General features: G+C 37.9%; 1 pseudogene; it reads left to right on the top strand.

The window, feature by feature from the left end:
* Positions 1-16,044, top strand: part of LOC124518520 (patched domain-containing protein 3-like) — a 36,305-nt pseudogene extending 20,261 nt beyond the window's left edge.
* The last annotated feature ends 740 nt before the right edge of the window (positions 16,045-16,784 follow it).

The raw sequence follows: 16,784 nt of genomic DNA, 5'->3' as shown, positions 1-16,784 counted from the left end.
GAGGAGAGAGAGAGAATCCCAATCAGGCTCCACACTGCCAGCACGGAGCCTGATGCGGGGCGTGAACCCACAAACCATGAGATCATGACCTGAGCTGAAGTCAGATACTCAACTGACTGAACCATCCAGACACCTCAGTATTTTGTATGTTTTAAATATTAAACCTTTATCAGATATATGATTTATAAATATTTTCTCCCACTCTGTGTAGTGTCTCTTCACTTTCTTGATAATGTCTTTAATGCACAAGAGTTTTTAATTTTGATGAAATCCACTTTATCTTATTTTGTTCTTTTGCTACTTATACTTATATCTAAGAATCCATTGACAAGTTCAATGTCATGCACATTTGCCCTGTGTTTCCTTCTAAGAGTTTTATGGTTTTAGCCCTCATATTTAGGTTGTTGATCAATTTTTAGTTCACATTTGTATATGTAGTGTGAGTAGGGGTTTAGCTTCATTCTTGTGCGTGGAAATCCATGTGGAAATCCATGTTTCCATGTTGATTGCTGGAAATCCAGTTTTCCAAGTCCCATGTGATGAACAGACTATTCTTTCCCAGTTGATTGGACTTGGCATCCTTGTAAACAATCAATTGGTTGTAGATGTATGGGTTTATTTCTGGACTCTAAATTATATGCCATGAGCCTACATGTCTGTTGATGTGCCAGGACCACACTGTTTTGACTCCTGTAGCTTTGTTATGAGTTTTGAAATCTGGAAATCTCAGCCCTCCAATTTTTATCGTCTTTTTCTTGATTATTTTGGATATCTAGGACCCTTGCAATTCCATATGAATTTGAGGGTTGGCTTTTCCATTTCTGGGGTGGGGGGGAAGGTCATTGAAATTTTGATAAAGATTGTGTTGAATCTGTAGGTTGTTTTAAGTGAGATTAACATTTTAACAATACTGTCTTCCTCCCCGTGAACTAAGGTTGCATCTCCATTAACTTAGGTCTTCTTTAGTTTCTTTCACTAGATTTTTGTAGCTTTCTGTCTTTCAGCTCCTTGGTTAAATTTATTTCTAAATATTTTATTCTTTTAGACACTAAATGGAATTGCTTTTTTCATTTCATTTTTGGATTGTTCATTGCATGTATATAGAAACACAACTGGTATTTGTGTGTTGAGCTTGTATCCTGCAGCTTTGCTCAATTTGTTTATTAACTCTATTAGTTTTATTGTGGTTTCTTGGGAATTTTCATATATAGAATCATGTAATCTGTGCAAAGGGATCGTTATACTTCTTCATTTCCAATTTGGATTCCTTTTATTTCCATTTCTTATTTAATTCCTCTGGATAGCACTTCCACTTCAATGTCAAGTGTCATTGGTGAAAGTGGGCATCTTTATCTTGTTCCTGATTTTGAAGGGAAATCTTTCAGCTTTCACTTTGGATTATATTGTTAGATATTCAGTTCTTATAATGGTCCCTATCATTTTGAGGAAGTTCCTTTCTATTCCTTGTTTTTGAGGGTGTTTTTTTAAATCATAATTGGGTGTTGGATTTTGTCAAATGCCTTTTTTGCATCTATTGAGATGATCATGTAGATTTTATCCTTTGTTCTATTAGCGTGATATGTTACTTGATTGATTTTTCCCATGTTGAACCACTCTTGCATTCCTGGGATAAATCCTAGTCGGTAATGATGTATAATCTTTTTAACGTGCTATTGAATTGGGTTTGCAGAATATTATTAAGGACATTTGAATCTACATTCATAAGATATTGATCTGTAGTTTTCTTCTTGTAATCTTTGTCTGGGATTGGTATCAGTGTAATGTTGGTCTCATAGAATGAGTTAGAGAGTGTTTCTTCCTTTTCAACTTTTTGGAAGGACTTGAGAAGGATCGGTGTTACTTCTTCTTTACATGTTTAGTAAAATTTACCAGTGAAGCCATCTGGTCTTGGACTTTTCTTTTTGGGTGGTTTTTGATTACTGATTCACTCTTTTTACTTATTCAATGTCTGTTGAGGTTTTCTATTTCATCTTGAGTCAGTTTAGGTCATTTAGGTGTTTCTAGAAATTTGTGCATTTCATATAGTTTGTTGGCATAAGTTGTTTATAGCACTCTTTATTTTTTTAATGTTTATTTATTTTTGAGAGAGAGTGCACGAGAGGGAGAGAGGTGGCGGGGGGCGGGGGCAGAGGATCCAAAGCAGGCTCTGCACTGACAGCAGTGAGCCCCATGCAGGGCTCAAAACCATCAATCGTGAGATCATGACCTGAGACAAAGTCGGAGCTCAACCAACTGAGCCACCCAGACAACCCTATAGTGTTCTTTTATACTCCTTCATATTTCTCTAAGGTTAGTAGTAATGTCTTCAATTTCATATCTGATTTAGTTATTTCTGTCTTCTTTTTTCTTTGTCACTGTAGATAAGAGTTTATCAATTTGTTGATCTTTTTAAATAATCAATTTCTGGCTTTGTTGGTTCTCTCCATTGTTTTTCTAGTCTCAATTGCATAGATCTATATTCTAATCTTTTCATTTCCTTCCTTGTTAGCTTTGGGTTTTGTTTTGTTTTATTTTGTTTCTATTTCTGCGATATGTCTAGTACCGTAAGGTGATTGAAGACCTTTTTGTTCTTTTTTAATGTAGTATAAATTTACCTATGAGCACTAGTGTTGCTATATCCTGTAAGTTATGTTTTGCTGTGTCTTTATTTTCATTTTTTGCTAAGTATTTTCTAATTTCCCTTGTGATTTATTCTTTGACCCCCTAGTTATTTGATAGTGAGTTGCCTAATTTCCATACATTTTGAATTATCCAGTTTTCCCTCTATTATTGATTTGTAGCTCCATTCCATTGTTGGTTAAAAAGACACACTGGGTAATTTCAATATTTTTACATGTTCAGACTTGTTTTGTGACCTAACGTATGCTGTATTCCAGAGAATGTTTCATGTTCACTTGAGAATAATGTATATTCTTCTATCATTGGGTTGAGTGTTGTATATATCTCTGTAAGGTCTAATTTATTTAGTGTTGTCCATTTCTTCTGTTTCCTTACAGATTATTGGCCTAGATGTTTTACACATTATTGAAAGTGGCATATTGAATTCTCCGTCTATTTCTGTCTACAAATCTGTTAATATTTGTTTCATTTTTGGGTCTCTATTGGCAGTGCATGTATGTTTGTAGATGAATCTTCTTGATGAATTGTTCTTTTCATCAATATAAAATGCCCTTCTTTGTCTCTTTTAACAGTTTTTAAAATAAAATCTATTTTGTCTTATAGAAGTGTATTCAATCCTGCCCTCCTTTGGTTATATTTATATGGAATATCTTTCTCCATCCTTTAGCTTTCAATCTATTTATGTCTTTGGATCTATAATGAGTCTCTTGTAGACAGCATATAGTTGAATCATGGTATGTTATCCCTTCTGTCAATTTCTACCCTTTTATTCAAGAGTTTAATCCATTTACATTTAAAATAACTGCTGACAAGGAAGGACTTCTGCTATTTTGCTATTTGTATTCTGTGTATCATACAGTTTTTTTTGTCCCTCACTTCATCCATTATCCCTTTTTCTATGTTTAGTTTCTATTTTTCTAATGAGTTGTTTGATTCTCTTCTCATTTCCTTTTGCCATGATTTTGTGAGATTTTCTTTATGGTTACCATGCTGATTCATATAATTCTAAGTTTAAAACAACCTACATTAAACTGATACCAACTTAACTTCAAAAACACACAAATCTGCTGCTTCTGTACACCTCTGTCCCCCACTCTTTATGTTGTTGTTGTCACAAATTATGTCTTTGTACACTCTTTGCCCAATAACAGAGTTATAATTATTTTTATGTTCTAAATTCTGTAGGTAATAAAATGTAGGGTTATAAACCAAAAATATAATAATACTTGCTGTTATATTTGACCAAGACCTATGTTTCCTCATATGACTTAGCATTACTTTTTATTGTTCTTTCTACCCAGCCTGAAGGATTCCTTTTACCATCTCATATAGGGCAGGTCTAATTAACAAGCCCGCTTAGCTCTTGTTTATCTGGAATGTCTTAATTTCTCCTTCATTTTTGAAGGACAGTTTTGATGAATACAGAATTTCAGTTGATGGTTTTTTTTTTCGTTAAGCACTATAAATATCCCATTGTCTCCTTGCCTCCATGGTTTCTAATAAGCAATCAGCTTTTACACTTATTAAGGGTCCCTTATATTTGGTGAGTTGCTCCTCTCTCAGTGCTTCCAAGACTCTCTTTGCCTTTGGCTTTCAGTGATTTGATTATCATGTTCTCAGTCTGGGTCTTTTTGAGTTCATCCTATCTGAACTTCATTAAGCTTCTCGGATTTGTAGCTTCATATCTTCTACCAAATTTGGGAAGTTTTCAGCCATTATTTCTTTAAATATTCTTCCTGCCTCCTTTTCTCTCTCTCCTGGAACTCCCATAATGTGTATGTTGATCTACTGGCTGGTAGGCCCACAGATCTCTGAGGTTCTTCTCACTTTTCTTCATCCTTTTTTCTTTATGTCTCTTAGACTCCATACATTTCAATTGTCCTATTTTCAGTTCACTGATTCTTCTGCCTATTAGACCTGCTGTTGAATGCGTCTAGTGTTTTTGGGTTTGTGTTCTGTCATTTCAGTTATTGTATTTTTCAGTTCCAGAATTTCTGTTTGGTTCCTTTAAAAAATTTCTACCTCTTTATATTATTATTTTGGTCATACATTGTTTTTCTTATTTCCTTGTCAGAGCTCTTCTTTAGCTCTGTAAGCATGTTTAGAAAAGTGTTTATAGTCTTTGTCTAGTAAGTCCTAGCTCTGTCTTTCCTCAAGGATGATTTCTGTCTATTTATTTTGTTTCACACATAGTTTGAACCACACTCTCCTCTATCTTTATATACCTTGTGATTTGTTATTGGTGGTGGTGGTGGTGGTTGTGTAGAAAACTGGACATTTGGCTAACTGGAAATCAGTTTCCACGCTCCCCAGGGTTTTCTGTTGTTTTCCTATGTGTTTATTTAAGATTAGTGGTCCATTTTCTTTGTGATTTTCCGAAACTATTATCGAAAGACTGTAATTATTGTTTTTTGTGTTCACTGAAGTTTCTGTACCTTAGCTAGTGTTTTGACATAGATTTCCTTGGATGCCAGGAGCTCTCCCAGTGTTTGCAAAATGGTTCTGTGCCTGGAACCTCCAACACTTACCAAGGCTTACACTGTACCTAGGGATCAGCCCTAGGTGAAAGCTTAGGGTCTTCTTAGGTCTTTTCTGAGCATACATCTTGCCCTGGGTAATTTTCTAAATTCCCCAGTATAACTGAGAGCTTTTTAATCTCCTAAATTCCCAGAGAAATGCTCCTCATCTTTTTCCATAGGCAGTCTTTTGTATTTTTGAGCTATAATCTTTTGCCCTATGCACATGAGGCTTGTTCATTCAACTTGTGGTGTTTCCAGCTTTCTCAACCTGAGTTTTGAGTTAGACAAAACAGAGGAGTGCCTTGCATCAGTCCTTCAGGTAGCCCCCAAATAGGTTAGAACAGACATATAAACTATTTTAGGAATAACCTCTGCTCTGCTTCCTCCAAAAACAGGGAGATGGCTCCATCATGGTAACATGAGCTGTTACCACTTTAAGATCCCTGCTGTCTGAGGGACAATTTGGGACTGGGGCCACTTTAACGTATCTGCCACATTATGATCACTGCCACTTTAAGGCGACTATCACACTGGAGAAGGAGACAGGGCATGTAAAATCACTATAAAACATTCCTACTATTTTGAAGTACTCCCCTGATTTTCTTTCATTTAGCGCTTGCTTAGTTGCTGTAAGCTTTTGACTGCTTTCCAGAGTTCACAGAATTCTGAAAATATATGCCCGTTTTTCTATATTTCTTTGTCGGGATGAGACTTGGGAAATTCCTAGGCCATGTTTTGCTGATATCCAGCACTAAACTCTTACTTTTTAAACTTTCTTTTCTCCCCAACCCCCATTGGCAATAGTGTGCAATCAGATGGAATCGTAAAAACAAATAAAGAAACTATGGCCAGTTTTGTTTGATTTGGCATATGGTTTTTACTTTACATATTGTGCCAATTGTGATTAATTGTTCCATTTGGAAGCAGACATGCTGATAGAATTAAACAAGTCCTTATTTCTGTATAAATTTGAACGAGTACTTTTAACTATATAAAAAATCAACCTCTAATTTAATTGACTTGGGTGTCCCCATTGTTCGGATGTGGGGTTTACCTTGTTAAGCACTTAAAAATTGTTATCTAGGCATTAGGGTTAGTTTGAGCTCTTGTAATCAGAAAGCTAAAATATTGAAAATATCAGCAAACACCAGTATTTAGTTGTAGAAGTAACCCCATAGAATATATTAATTGAGTGATTCTCACAGCAGAGTTCCAGAGAGGACTCTACACCTACTTATTCTGAAGCCACCTATTGAATCGAGTCTCTGGGGTTTCAGTCTGAAAATCTATATTTCAAAAATGTCTTTAATTGATTCTCCTGTATAGGCAGGCTTGGGAACAAATGATATAATTCAACTCTCTAGATTTTCAGGTAGAGAAACATAAGGCCCCAGTAGGTAGAGGGAGTTAAACCATGATGGGTATCTCGTTAGAGTTAATAAACTACCTCGTAACTTTGTTATTTTGGAAAGAAAGACCACATTCCCTAGAAAACAAACAAAATCAAAAAACTAAGAAGGAAGGGTGAGAGGGAGGGAGGGAGAAAATAGGGGAGGAAGGATGGGAAGGAAAAAAGACCAAATTCAGTCTTGTTCAAGTCATTAGAGTATAAAAATAATGTTAACCTAGTGTGGAATCTCCAAAGTACCAACAATTGGCTTGACAAAACTTTCCTACTAGGTAGTTGGTTCTGAAGATACACATTTATATCAATTCTCGCTTATCTTTACTAATAATTATGGACAGTGGTACAGAAAATCTTACACTCTAGGCAATTAGAAAATGATTTTTTTAATATTTATTTAATTTGAAAGAGAGAGCATGGTTGAGTGAGCAGAGGAGAGGCAGAGAGACAGGGAGAGAAAGAATCCCAAGCAGGCTCTGCGCTGTCAGAGCAGAGCCCGACACAGGGCTTGAACTCACAAACCAGGAGATCATGACCTGAGCCAAAACCAAGAGTTGGATGCTTAACCGACTGAGCCAGCCACACACCCCTAGAAAATGATTTATATTTATTTGTCTTTGAAGACTTTGTGTTTATGTAACCAGCATATGAAACATATAGGACTCATGAGGTATAAACATAATGCAACTTTATTTTTGTCTCCCTTTGTTCCCTTTAAGTTTTGTGGGTAAGAGCAAGATCTTCCTCTGCCCCATGAAAACTCAGACAGGCTATGTGACTTTTGTGGTCATTAGCAGGTAGGACAAAATCCTCCAGTCAGAGTTAAAATGTCCATGTCCAGGTCCATGTAATAAACAAAATTGGTGACTTGATTTAAAGTTAAGGTGCCCTCCAGCACCCTTTGCTAGAGCATGCTGCATGGGATAGCCCTTAATGGGGAGAAAGGAGCTTACCAGTTCTCTTCTTTTTTTTTTTTCCTGAATATAATTTATTGTCAAGTTAGCTGACATACAGTGGACACAGTGTGCTCTTGGTTTCAGGGTAGATTCCCGTGATTCTTCGCTGACATATAACACCCAGTGCTCATCCCAACAAGTGCCCTCCTCAATGCCCGTTACCAATTTTCCCCTCACCTCACCCCCCCAAATCAAGCCTCAGTTCTCTGTATTTAAGAGTCTCTTACGGTTTGCCTCCCTCTCTGTTTGAAATGATTTTTTACCCTTCCCTTCCCTCGTGGACTTCTGTTAAGTTTCTCAGATTCGACATATGAGTGAAAACATACGATATCTGTCTTTCTCTGACTGACTTATTTCACTTAGCATAATACCCTCCAGTTCTATCCACGTTGTTGCAAATGGCAAGATTTCATTCTTTCTCATTGCCAAGTAGTATTCCATTGTATATATAAACCACATCTTTTTTAAATTTTTAAAATTTAATTTATTTTTGAAATTTACATCCAAGTTAGTTAGCGTATTATTGCAACAATGATTTCAGAAGTAGGTTCTTTAATGCCCTTACCCATAGAGCCCATTCCCCCTCCCACAACTCCTCCTACAACAGTAACCCTGTTTGTTCTCCATATTTAAGAGTCTCATGTTTTGTCCCTCTCCCTGTTTTTGTATTATTTTTGCATCCCTTCCCTTATGTTTTGTATATTAAAGTCCTCATATGAGTGAAGTCACATGATATTTGTCTTTCTCTGACTAATTTTGCTTAGCATAACACCCTCTAGTTCCATCCACGTAGTTGCAAATGGCAATATTTCATTCTTTCTCATTTTCAAGTATTGTTCCATTCTATGTATAAACCACATCTTTTTTTTTTGTAATTTTTTAACGTTTATTTATTTATTTTTGAGACAGAGAGAGACAGAGCATGGACGGGGGAGGGTCAGAGAGTGGAGACACAGAATCTGAAACAGGCCCCAGGCTCTGAGCTGTCAGCACAGAGCCCGACGCTGGGCTCGAACTCACGGACTGCGAGATCATGACCTGAGCCGAAGTCGGCCGCTTAACCGACTGAGCCACCCAGCCGCCCCATAAACCACATCTTCTTTATCCATTCATCAGTTGATGGACATTTGGGCTCTTTCTGTATTTTGGCTATTGTTGATAGCACTGCTATAAACATTGGGGTTCATGTGCCCCCATGAATCAGCACTCCTGTATCCTTTGGATACTTTGTTTTCCAGAGCAGCTGCACCAATTGTGCATTCCCACCCACAGTGCAAGAGGGTTTGCCTTCCCACCACAGTGCAAGAGGGTTCCCATTTCTCCACATCCTTGCCAACATCTGTTGTTTCCTGAGTTGTTAATTTTAGCCACTCTGGTGTGAGGTGGTATCTCACTGTGGTTTTGATTTGTATTTCCCTGATGTTGAGTGACGTTGAGTATCTTTTCATGTGTCTGTTGGCCATCTGGATGCCTTCTTTGGTCTAATCGTGTCTTCTGGCTATTTCTTCACTGGATTATTTCAGGTGTTGAGTTTGGTAAGTTCTTTATAGGTTTTGGATAATAAGCCTTTATGTTATATGTCATTTGCAAATATCTTCTGCCATTCTGTTGGTTCGCCAGCCCTCTTCTATCCCTTCTCTTCCTGCTTCCCATCTTGCTAAGTTAGTTGGAGCATGTCCAAGGAGAAAAAGAAAGGGAGGAGGGAAATCCTTAAGGCACAGCTGCTGCCACGATGCTTCAATACATGCCTTCTCTAGGCTTTAAAATAAAACCAATTCTCCTTTGAGTGTGTTTGTAAATTCCTAGGACATCTCCCACTCCTACCTCTTCTGTTATCACTGAGAATCTCTTATCTCTGGTCTGGACAATAGCCTCCTAGACAGTCCCTAAGACGTTGCCCATCCTGCCTGACTCATTTACACTTACATATGAAGGTTATCCTTGCACGTATGCATTTACCTCACACAGAACCCTTATTTGCACCTATTTTAGGGTTCCGTATTTATTGTCTGATTGTGAAGTCATATGAACAAACTTTTTTTTAAAATTTTTTTTTTTTAACGTTTATTTATTTTTGGGACAGAGAGAGACAGAGCATGAACGGGGGAGGGGCAGAGAGAGAAGGAGACACAGAATCGGAAACAGGCTCCAGGCTCTGAGCCATCAGCCCAGAGCCTGACGCGGGGCTCGAACTCACAGACCGCGAGATCGTGACCTGGCTGAAGCCGGACGCCCAACCGACTGCGCCACCCAGGCGCCCCTGAACAAACTTTTTCAGGTATATGCTCTAGCTTGAACCTCATTCTACAGCAAGTAGTGGTATATTGATCTTCTTGACTCCTTCAAAATTGTCTCACATTTTGGACATGACAACATTTACGCCAAATATTAGATCTGTTTCTGAAACAAGCTGGAAAATCTTTCCCTTCTCAAATACACTGTAAACTGTTGTTTACTTATGAGAAACATCATTACCTTTGAAGGAAGATGTGGATCTCTTAGCAAACATATAGATTGTTGTCTAAGAATAAGTTCTAATTTAGCCCTTCCCTGTCAGGTAAATAAAACATTCAGAAGGTTGGCCATCTGGCTGCCTGCGCTGGAGTCATCTGGGGAAGGTTTTAGACATAAAGATTCTGCAGCTTCCCTACCAACCTACTGAATCAGGATCCGCATAGCCAGGCTCCAGGAGATCTAAAGTTCTAAGACTTCCCTAGGTCATTCTGATAAACTGCCTGAAACAAAATCCTTCTCAGGGGTGCCTGGGTGGCTCTGTCAGCCAAGCGTCTTGACTCTAGGCTTCGGCTCAGGTCATGATCTCGTGGTTCATGGGTTTGAGCCCCACTTCATGTTCTGCGCTGACAGTGTGGAGCCTGCTTGCCATTCTCTCTCTCTCTGTCTCTCTCTGTCAGCCTCTCTCTCTCAAGAGAAATGAACTTAAAAAAAAAAAAACTTTCTTGGAGACCGGAATATCTGCAAGTGTATTCACCAAACTCCTGCAGCGTTCCATCTTAAAATCTTTCCTTCCATTGTCTATTGCACATTAAAATAAAGATCATTTAGACAAAGTCAACTCAGCACGTAGTCAAAATAAAGTCACTACAGGCAATAATATACTTCACTGCCGCCCTTACATCATCTGAAAATTTTATACCAAAAAATCCAGAAACTTGAAAGATGGAATGTCATATGTAACTCATTCATCTTTCTGATTTCAAAGTTCATCTTTGTTACTTTCTTATTTCAAACTGCTATAAAACAACATTGTTGTTTTAAGAAAGTATTCATTATAATCAAATTTTATTCTAACAAGGAATTTTACTTTTGCTCTGGAATTTTGTACATGTGGTTGGTTTGGGGCCCTGAGTTTAACTCATAGCACTGGTGTGTTGAAAAAAATAAATAAATAAAACCATGGTGTAGAAATTTTTTTGCAGAATAAGAAAGATTAGCTATTTTACTGTTGTCTTGCCTAAAGGTCATGGTCATGTTGCTGTATTGGAATCAGTGCTTCTATTTCCATAGTTGACTCTCCTAGTCTTCAATCCAAACGTAGTTTCTCTCTCCTCCTAAAAATATCTAGAGACAAGTATCAGTCATTTGTTTTGAAGCAGTTAACAAAAAAGCAAAATATAAAACCAGAGGTGGTTGTCAATATTTTCAAATGTAATATTGTGGTTATTGGGTAGGTAAAGTGCTGAATCCATACTTTAAAATGCTGCCTATATATTCCCATTTTTGTTGGTCCAGCAAAGAAAAAGGCACAGGCTGTGTTATTAAAAATGGACTGGAGGGGCGCCTGGGTGGCTCAGATGGTTAAGTGTCTGACTTTGGCTCAGGTCATGATCTCATTGTTTGTGGGTTCAAGCCCCACATCAGGCTCTGCACTGGTAGTGTGGAGCCTGATTGGTAGTCTCTCTCTCTCTCTCTCTCTCTCTCTCTCTCTCTCTGTCTCTCTGCCTCTCCCCCACTTTGCTCTCTCTCAAAAATAAATAAGTAAACGTAACATTTTTTAAAAATTTATTTATTTTTGAGACAGAGAGAGAATGAACAGGGCAGGGGCAGAGAGAGGGGAGACAACAAGTCCAAAGCAGGCTCCCAGCTCCAAACCATCAGCACAGAGCTGAACATGGGGCTCAAACCCACAAACCATGAGGTCATGACCTGAGCCAAAGTCAGTTGTTTAACTGACTGAGCCACCCAGGCGCCCCATAAATAAACTTTTTTTTAATGGACTACATTTCTAATTCTTTTGTAATTAGTAGCAACTTTCCTAGGCCCTCTTCACCAGTAGACAAGAATCCTGAAAACGTTTTAGGAGGAGACTTTCATACATTTTGTTAATCACAATACATATTGAACTGGTTTGGAAATACAAGAGCTGTTTAGAATTGCATCAATGGCTACTTGGAGTCAAGGGTGGGTGAAAAGAGCACTGAATATGGGTACTTTCTCTGCTAGAGCTTGCCCTCCCTTTGCTGTTGTATTCCCTTTACACCCTTTGAAGATCAGGGTGTAATTAACCATCTGAAGTATTTGGTATATCTTTATGGCTCTGAAGTGGTGGTGAGTGAATTTGTGCTTGCCCAGCTGCGGAAGAATTGCTCAGGAAGTTTGGTAAAAGTACTGATTCACAGCTTTTCTGCTCCCTCCGCCCTTTTTCCCACTTGGTCTGGGACAGTGCCTGGGAATTAAAGGTCTTCAGCAGACAGGTATGGGAATGATCGCCCAAGAGCTTTCTGAACAGATGTCCAAGTAGAGAATGTTATAAACTGATGGAATTTCAGTGTGGAAGCTCCCACCACAAATTCCATGATTTTTCCCTCCAAATGAACAGGAGTGACTGTGTACGAAACAAAATGTGGGCTGCAACCTTGGGAGTGATTTCTGCTGCCTTGGCAGTGGTGAGTGGCTTTGGCCTGATGTTGTACATTGGGGTGCCATTTGTGATCATAGTTGCAAATTCACCACTTCTTATTCTAGATGAGTAAAACCAAATGTGAAGCTACACATTGTGTATGTAGGGGTATGGGGTAGATAAGGGAAGGAATTTATGTTAGATTAAGCAAAATAATTATATTCAGGTGGCTCCACAGATCCAAAATGAGGTGACAGGAGAGAAGAAAATCAAATTGAAGTGTGTGTGTTTAGAGGCAGAAAAATCAAGCACCCCGGATGGAAAAACACAGACAAGAGACATGAACAGGCAGTTCACACATACACACACACACACACACACACACACACACCCCTCACTGGAAGTAGAGGGAAAAACTAATTTGACTTCTCAATTAATGAATGGATGCAAATTAAACCAAAAGTGAGATTCCTTGTCTTCTTATTAAATTAATAAATATTAGCAAGATTGAAGATATGAGGAAGGTTGTATATAAATGAATACTCATTCTGCTGGGAGAAAATTATAAATTGTTACACGCTTTTTTAAATCCAATTTTGCAGCAAATCAAAAGAGTTAAACATCAAACAGCAAATATCTTTGGCTTAACAATTCCATTTTTAGAAATTTGTCTTAACAGTTAGACAAGTACTCAAAGAGCAGAACGAGTAGGTTCACTTCAGCATTATTTAGAATGGAAAAGTTTTGAAAACCTAATTCCATATCAACATGGGATTGGTCAACTCAAACACAGCACATTAATACTTTTGAATCATATCCAGTCTTCAAAAGGAGGTAGATATATAATGTTAAATGAAAAATGCTGGTATTGAAACCAGGTGTGTGAAATAGAGAGATACAGTTATATGTGCATATTTGTATAGAGCAAATTCTGGATGGATATACATAAAAATGCAGGGTGGAATTACTCTTGTTTACACTTTTTCTCTGCATTTTCTTGTACTTCCAGAATTTATTTGACAATAAGCATGAAAAACAAAGGTGTTTATATTATATTTTATTTTTTTAATTTAAAGAGACACCAATTATTTATTTTTTGTTAAATATAATTTATTGTCAGATTGGTTTCCATACAACACCCCGTGCTCATTCCAACAGGTGCTCTCCTCAATGCCCATCACCCGCTTTCCCCTCTCCCCACCCCCCCATCAACTTTCAGTTTGTTCTCAGTATTTAAGAGTCTCTTATGGTTTGCCTCCCTCCCTCTCTGTAACTTTTTTCCCCTCCCCCCTCCCCCGTGGTCTTCTGTGAAGTTACTCAGGATCCACATGTGAGTGAAAACATATGGTAGCTGTCCTTCTCTGCCTGACTTACTTCACTTCGCATAATACCCTCCGGTTCCATCCACGTTGCTGCAAATGTCCAGATTTCATCTGTTCTCATTGCCAAGTAGTATTCCACTGTATATATAAACCACATCTTCTTTATCCATTCTACATTTTAGAAAGTAAGGAACTTGGAAGGAATAGTATTTGGTTTCCACGGGGAGACAGTGGAAAAGCTGTTTGCTGGATGTCAACTTATTTACTCTAACTCTTCAGGACACACCTACCTAGTACACACCCACGCTTAGCCACTCAGTATTCCCCACAGCCATAAACAACTATAGTTAAAGTGTATATACTTGATTTAATATAAACCAGCACTGAATAGTCCGTGTGTACATAGGAGTGTGTGTGTGTGTGTGTGTGTGTGTTTGTGTGTGTGTGAGATTTAAGCAACTCAAGAAGTGTTCAGGGACAATTTCTGAATAAGTTTCTATAAATCACAAAACTAGTTTTTCAATACCTAATACATATCAAGAGTTCATTCTTGGTCCCTAGTACTTCTGATTCTTCCCTTTTGTGCTGCTGAGCCCAAGTGAAATCCCCAAAGCTAGTAAGCCATGGGATGTCAGGATGCAGTTTATGACAGAATGTTTAGACTTGTGTCAATACAGATTCTTCTATCTTCTTGATCATACCTGTAAAACATCAGAGGCAAAGTTGCAATTCCCAGTACCCTCCCATGTAATCCATGCACAAGATCCCCCCAAATTGAAATTAGATCAGCATTTTATTGCAGTTTATTTCCTTATATATTTTATTGAGTTTGCATCAATATACATGGGAACAAAGGTATACATGAGTGAAAGTAGTGTCAACTCTAGTAGAAATCTTGAGAGAGGTGCCAACATTGCTAGTTAGATGCTAACTGTAGAATAGATAAGTCCAGTTTATATTTTAAGCAACAGAATGTTGGCTTCGTGTGTTTGTGCATTCATTAAGATGGTTTATGAGGGAAAATGGTCTTTCAAGTCATCCAGTAGAATCAAAGATACAATGCTAATCCTGCTTCGACTAACACCTACAACATGTTTCCTGACTCATCATTACAACACCCTAAATGAAGAGTAGGAGTAGAGTATCCTGTGCTATGTACAAATAATAAGAGTATGAATGAAGCATAGAGTTATTACAGAGGAAGGGATGGATTCTGTTGTGGATTCAGAAGCAACCAGAGAAAGTAGTAGTATCAAAGCACAGATCAGGCAAGATAAATAAGATCTAAGAGATGGAAAAAGAAGATGGTTTGAGTTTATGTGTTTAATTTTTCATAGATATTAATATGTATGCAAATTGTTTCTTTGTTTCTTTAACAGGTGTTGGGGTTGATGACATGTTTATAATGATTTCTGCCTGGCAGAAGACCAGCCTCATGGATAACATCAAACAGCGGCTGTCCAGTGTCTATTCCAAAGTGGCAGTGTCCATTACAATCACCACTATCACCAACGTCCTGGCCTTCTATATAGGGATTATGACCTCTTTCGGGTCCGTACAATACTTTTGCACTTATACAGGAACAACCCTGCTCTTTGGTTATTTTTATAACATCACCTGTTTTGGAGCATTTATGGCCCTGGATGGTAAAAGAGAAGTAGTCTGTCTACGCTGGTTGAAAAAGCCAGAAACTCCTGACCAAAAGTGTTCTTCATTTAAAAAGTCCTGCTTTGTCCCATGTGATTCTCTCCCAGATGAACAAGAAACTGATGTCCATCCAATGACTTTGTTCTTCAGAGACTATTTAGGCCCTTTTCTCACAAGCACTGAGTCCAAGTTTTTTGTAGTGCTTCTATACATTTTGTACATCATTAGTAGTATGTATGGGTGTTTCCAAGTGCAGGAAGGGTTAGACCTTCGAAATTTGGCAAGTGACGATTCCTACACCACACCATTTTTTAAAGTAGAAGACTATTTTTTGGATTATGGCCCCAGGGTTATGGTTATTGTCACTGAAACTCTTGACTACTGAGATAAAGATGCTAGGCAAAAACTGGAAAAATGTCTGGCAGATTTGGAAAACAGTGACTATGTAGATACAAATGTTACAGAGTTTTGGTTACGAGAGTATGTGCAATATATGGAAAATAGCAGGCAAGATGTAAATGATAAGAATACTTTTATAAACAGTTTGCCCAGTTTTTAACAAATTTTCCACTTTTTATGTGTGATATTAATATTTCATCTTCACATGAAATCATTGCTTCCCGGGGCTTCATTCAGACCATCGGCGTTTCTTCTTCAACCAATAAGGAGATGATGTTATTCCAGTTACGAAGCATAGCCGAAAAGTGTGAAATTCCCCTAATGGTGTACAACCCGGCATTCATATATTTTGATCAGTTTGCCGCAATATTAGAAAACACTGTTCGAAATGTCATTGTTGCATCCTCAGCTATGTTCATTGTTTCCTTATTGTTCATTCCTCATCCACTGTGTTCCTTCTGGGTAACTTTTGCTATTGCTTCTGTGATTGTGGGAGTAACAGGGTTCATGGCATTCTGGAATGTCAATCTTGATTCCATATCCATGATTAATCTTGTCACTTGTATAGATAGGGTTTTCTTTCGATTTTTCTGCACACATTTCTTACGCATTTTTTCCAGTTCTAAGCCCTCAGTAAACCAAAAAATAATTGAGGCATTGTATCTGCTAGGCTACACAGTGTTACAAAGTGCAGTTTCAACAGTAATAGGGGTGTGTGTTTTATCTGCAGCTAAAGCATACATCTTCAGGACATTTTTTAAGATTATGTTTCTTGTTATGGTATTTGGGGCTGCTCATGGCCTAATTTTTATTCCAGTATTCTTAACCTTTTTTTGAAGGTTTGTTTGAACATCCACTAACAAATCAATTCCTTCTTGCCACAATCCAATCTGGTAAAAACACACTATTTGAAATAGTCAATAAACTAAAAACAAAGGCATGTTTCCTTGTCTTGGAAATCCCATTTAAAAATGTTACTTAAAACTGAGGGTTGATGGGGGTTGGGAGGGAGGGGAGGGTGGGTGATGGGTATTGAGG

The sequence above is a fragment of the Lynx rufus genome, unplaced genomic scaffold (assembly GCF_022079265.1).
Source record: "Lynx rufus isolate CCGP_SWC_20201006 ecotype Redwood Valley unplaced genomic scaffold, mLynRuf1.p SCAF_24, whole genome shotgun sequence".
Lineage (NCBI taxonomy): Eukaryota > Metazoa > Chordata > Mammalia > Carnivora > Felidae > Lynx > Lynx rufus.
This window is presented reverse-complemented; position numbering and strand designations above follow the sequence as displayed.